This window comes from Tenrec ecaudatus, chromosome 7 (genome assembly GCF_050624435.1).
Source record: "Tenrec ecaudatus isolate mTenEca1 chromosome 7, mTenEca1.hap1, whole genome shotgun sequence".
Classification (NCBI taxonomy): domain Eukaryota; kingdom Metazoa; phylum Chordata; class Mammalia; order Afrosoricida; family Tenrecidae; genus Tenrec; species Tenrec ecaudatus.
In genome coordinates this window covers 29,597,421-29,603,110 of record NC_134536.1, presented here as the reverse complement: position 1 = coordinate 29,603,110, position 5,690 = coordinate 29,597,421, and positions in this window count along the sequence as shown.

Sequence of the window (5,690 nt, the reverse complement as noted above, 5' to 3'; positions counted from 1 at the left end):
TTTATTATAGTAAATAGATAAACTCATTGACACCAGAAAATTAGTTAACCCACTCAGCACTCTCATGTATTTCTGCTTTGAAATTTTGTTGATATCATGTGTTTGATGGAAGATATCCCGAATTTCTAAAATTTTATTATCCAATATGGATTTTGGCACAAACTACGTGGGACCCCATCTCCCTCTGGACTGGGGTAGAATTATGTGGGACACATTTGTCATGCTGGACTCTGGAGGGTAAAATTATGTGGGACACATATGGCCCTCTGGACTCTACTCTGCCTTCTAGCTACCTTGACAGGCACATACAATTTGGGGTGCCTGACAATATGGTATGCTTGTGAACAAGGAGGGGACCGTTGTGTACAATAAACCTCTGGGATGCAGGACCACATACGATATGGTGCAAAAATAGTCATTGGAAGTACAAGCCCATTTCTTTCATTAATAACAGTCGCACAGTCCTCTCCTGTCTGTCCTGTGTGAACTTTGCTGGCCGGCTGGGCTGCCCCGGAAAGCAGCTCCCCAATAAACCTTAGGGGGAGGAAATGGAGGGGGGAGCTGTGTGCCACGCATGATGAAAGAGTTAACATATTTGACTTCAACATCAGTGTCTTTAGCAATAAACCTCCAAACCTAGAGACTACTACCCGCCGGTTGATTTCAACTCCTAATTTCCCCATCGGACTAAGCAGAGCAGGACTGAGTGCGCCCGAAGCTGTGCGTGTCACGGAAACAGTCTGTCTGTCTTCCAACCGCCGCTCCTGGGGTTAGCTGCCGAGCGCTTGACCACTGCGTCACCAGGGCCCTTTCCAGCGGCAAAGTGCAGCTATGATTACTGGCTGTCACGCTGCCAGGTATCCAGGTGCTCAAGTAGGACAGCGAGCCAAGCTGAAACTAACAATCACGCCTTTGTTCACCTTCTGCCGCAGTGTAAGCTCGAGACCCGAAGGAGAATGGCTGGCTTCTGTTCTACCCCGTGGAGGTGTACCAGTCAGATGGCACGCCGGGCAGGTGGGGGGAGAAGGGGGCCATCTATCCAGGAGTCCGGAACTAAACACTCCTACTCTCTGTGGTGGGAGGAGCGAGGTAGGAAAGGAGGGCAGAGAGGGAGGAGGTAGCGGTGAGGTGGGCGTGGGATGGGGGTGGGGGGAAGGCTTAGCAAAAAAACAAAAAAGGAGGACCACAGGTAGGAAAACCTTCAACTCAAGGTGTAGGGCCCAGGGCAGGAAGAGCGTTCATGCTCATGCGCATGGTTGATAGGGAATGAGCAGGAGAGGTGGCTGGTGGGGTGGGGGTCCGGGTGGGGGTGGGAAGAAGGTCAGAGTAAAGGTGAGAGGTTTGCGGTTCAGTTCCCTCCAGAAACTGTAGGGCACACTGCACTGTGCGGAAGACAGCTTTCCTCTGGCCAGGCCACCACTTACAAATTGCCTGTGATTGGGCCTGAAGGAGCATACCTAGTAATTATTGCATGGATGACGTGATGACGTGATGACGCGAGTGTTTCCTTAGAGCAGCTAGCTAGGTGGCGACCACATGGATGGATGTTTCTGGTTGTTGCTCATGTTTGTATACCCTGCACAAATACCGCACTGCTTATGTACTGTAGCTCTACATTGTATTTAGGTATCTATAAAGGCGCTATTTTGCTGGCCAACCATCTTATAACAATGTGATATAAAACTAAATCTTGTGGCTTCTTACGGAGCATGATGAGAATACTTGGAGGAGTTAAAAAGTAACTGTGATGTTTGCTTTGGCATTTTGGCGGCTCTGTTTAATCAAGTTGCTGAAGTTTCCTGTGTTCCTAGCTTTCAAAGAGTATTTATCTGGATAGGGGGAAACCTATTATTTCAAATGAGCTTATTCTTCATAATATTTTGACTTGCATCTATTTTCATAGAAAAAAGATTAGTCTATAGCTATATTTACTTTTGATTCCACTCTAATTTAGCTTTCAGAACTATACTAGTTTTTAGAGCGAGCTTGGTAATTTTAATATTTTCGTTTGTACTGAAATCGTCCAAATAGCAGAAGCCTTCTCTATTCTTGAAAATGTAGTGGGACACCTTTGCAAAGTCACCTAGGAGTTCTGTAGTTTTGGGAAGTGGTTAGGCTAGCTATTCCTAAGCTTCAGTGGCAAAATTGTTTGTCTCAATTTTTAACTTTGCAGATGTAACATTGTGTTCCGCTGGGTTCCCTAGAGAAGCAAAATCAGTGATGCCCATATAAAGAAAAAAATTTCATCAAGAATATGACTCACATAGCTGTAGAAGTGGGTAAGTCCAGTCTAGCTCAAGCTCATGGGTCAGATGTTAAGCTGGAGGTTTTCCCTGACTCATGTCGCTATTGAGGATGACAAATAAGGAAGAAGGAAGACCACAGGCTAATGAAGGTCAAGAATGATGAAACCAAGGTCAAAAAGTCAGATTTGTGGCGGCAGAGTTGGATGAATCCAAGGTCAGCAGGCAGTATGGCCACTGATAGCTCCCAGAGTTGGTAAGCAATATGCTGACCCATTGACTAAAGAGTTGGAGGCCAAGGAGACAAATGCAGGATCCAGCAAGAAGACATAGCATTTCCAGAGTCTGCTTAAATCAGGGTAGGGCACACCATAAGGAAGCTTCCTTTCGATTGCAGCAGAGTTGTACGGAGACTGCACCCTTCCCTAATCTTTTTATAACTGCTTTGTTGCTCACAAGATAGTCCATCACGGACTTGTTTACATTATATTAGACAGTATTATGTTGAAGACCCTGATTACCAAACCATTGAGAATCCTGGCCCAGTCAAGTTGACACAAACCTAAATATCATACCCATGATACAGATTCTTCTCATAAATTGTTTTAAATCTTCATACCCACTGCCATCAAGTCACTTCTGCCTCAGAGTAAGTTTGCAGGACAGAGTAGAACTGCTCCTTCAGGCTGTGAGACTGTAAATCTTTATGGGAGCACTTTACTCCCTTGGAGCTGGTAGTAGGTTTGAACCACTGACTTGTGGTTACCAGCCCAATGCCTACCCTAATATGCCTTCAGGATTCCTTTTATATTAGGCCTCATGTTTATTTCCTTATATTATCTGGGTTTCCCCCCGCTGATTCTATTTTTAAAATTAGTTATCTTAATGAAATTGTGGTAGTTATGTAATTGTCAGTTTGAGAGGATTGGGAGTGAAGGGTGGAGTCTAGTCTGTCAATCATTGTATAGCCAATGAGGCCTCTGTGTGGGCATGGCCTTCTCCTGAGGATTCTGGGAACTCCTACATTTCCTCCTTGGAGGCAGGAGACTCTCTCTTACAGCTCTCTCCCTGCAAGACATTTCTGAGGAGAAGCCACATAAAGCTACCCTAAGGCAATCAGAGCTTGGGAGCTGAGGGCACCATGTGGAGACCCCTGCCAGTGCTGAGGTGATTCCACCACCACTGGATCCCCAAGACTTCCCACCCACTGGCCTGTGATCTTCCCGCATTTGGCATCATTGCATGTGTTTCGTGGGTCTGAAGAGGACTCTATAGATTGGTATCCGACATATGGGCGAATATTGGACTTATGGACTTGATCTGGACTGGGCTAGGATGTTTTCTCAATATTCAATTGCTCTTGTATATAAACCTCTTTCTTATACACATATGTGTGTTTATGAATTTGTTTCTCTAGTCTACCCAGACTAACACAGAAATATCAGTTTAATTTCTTCACCACTGTTTTTGTTCCTGTTTTATTTTTAAGTTTTTGAAATTTATCAATGTCTGTTTCTTTGTTAATTAATAATTTTTATGCTCTTTAAGGCTTATTTTAGAAATTTATTTTCTTCCTCTCTTGTGCATATTTTGAGCGGATTCTGGTTTTTATGCTTTGTATTTTGTCTACAGTGGATTTCAAAATATTTTCAGAGAACTTCAAAAAGGTCATGGAAAAACTACCTTTTAATTCCATTTTTCCACAAACCTTTTGTAGCCCTTTCTGTACAATGATCTATTTTTCTGTGCTTATCCTTAAGTTTGTTTGTTAGGAATTTTTTTTCCTACAAAACATAATGTGTATGCCCTCTAAACATTTTAAGGAATGGAGAAAAGAATAAATTAAAAAGAAATACTTCAAATTTGTCTACTAAGAAATACCATTGATAAAATTTGATTAATCTCACATGAGTCCAAGAATTCTGTAATTGTTAAAAATGGAAAGAAGAAAAACAAGCAGATTTAATTTTTTAAAGAAAGGCTAAATGCTACACAAACCATATAAAATAAAATGCATTATAGTTAACTATTGTAGTTAACAGAAAGAAAATAAGTAGAAGAGAGACAGAAATATTTTCTCAACTTTAAGTATTTCTTTACCACCAAAGATATTATTTCCTTAAAAAAAACTTAAAGAGAATTATTACAAGGGTCCTCAGGGTTTTGACCTTGAAAAGTATCACACATGTTGACATTAAACAGCATTACTATTGCTCTACTCAAAGAGATGAGAAAATGAGAGTAGTTTACTCTTTTCAACTTCCCTTTTCTTTCTTCTCACTGACTTATTCATAATATTGTTTTTACTTTGTCAAGGTATGTAACATTCATTCTATTAAGAAACTTTAATGCCAATAATTTAAAAAAATCTGTATTAACTAGACTGTGTTTAAGACCAGTTTTAAAAATGGTCCTTTGGTAGGCCTGATGTTTTCATTTTGAGTCTCTAGGTTGCATTTTTCAAGCAAATTTTCAAGCAAATCTCACGGGTTTTATATTCTGCTTTCATGGGAGCCTGTTGGCTTACATGTACTCACACAGAACCTCTTCTTTCTTGTCCTGTGCTTGTCTCTTAAAAGAGTACTTGGATTCAAGAAATTGTTTGGAATTGTGAGTATTTCCCTTTTTGATTGAGCATTAATATTTTAAATATTTTTCTTCCCTTGTGGTAGGGAAATCTAGTTTTTGGTAAATTTTGAGAGAATAAAACGTTATTTTTGAAACAGAAGTCATATTTAAAATCCTATCAAACACTGTTAAATTGCTATATATTGTTCAACATTGAAAATTAATCTGAATCTATAGCTTCATTTTATTGGGCATAAAAAAGTCAGTAACATGTTTTTACTTTTCCCTCTGCTCCCCACAACATGTTTTGCTGTGATCAAATTATGTACACTTTTCTGGATTGTTACTATTCTTTAACTCTATTCTTCTTTATTTCATAGCTTATTGTCTTAATAATTATATTGGCTTCATAGCCACACTACCAATAGACTTTTCTGGATTTTTAAGCAAGATACCTCTCAGTCTACATTTTTTTGTTGTTGTTGTGAATTGCCCCCCCTTCTGATAAGCTTACTACCATATGTTAGATTTTTTCTTAATAACTTATTTTAAAAATCAACACAGCATGCTTATGAAAATTCCTGCCTGGGGATGAAGTGTGGGCAGGGAGGACAAGGTTGATACACATATGGAGAATCTGTGGCTATTTTCAGAAATTGTGGTAACTGTGGGAATAGTGCTCTATCCCCTTCTAGTTCTCTTTTTTTGCCTTGTTGTATCCTCCCACCACCAACAAAAAAATGTCCTTTATTTAACAGTTTGAAAACTGGAGAAGCTAAGCAAAATGATGTTAAAAAGAGACCTACCTAAGCAATTAAAGATAAAAAACAAAACCCGATTGTGAACACAGAATTCAGGCTGGTGGTGAACTCTTGGAGG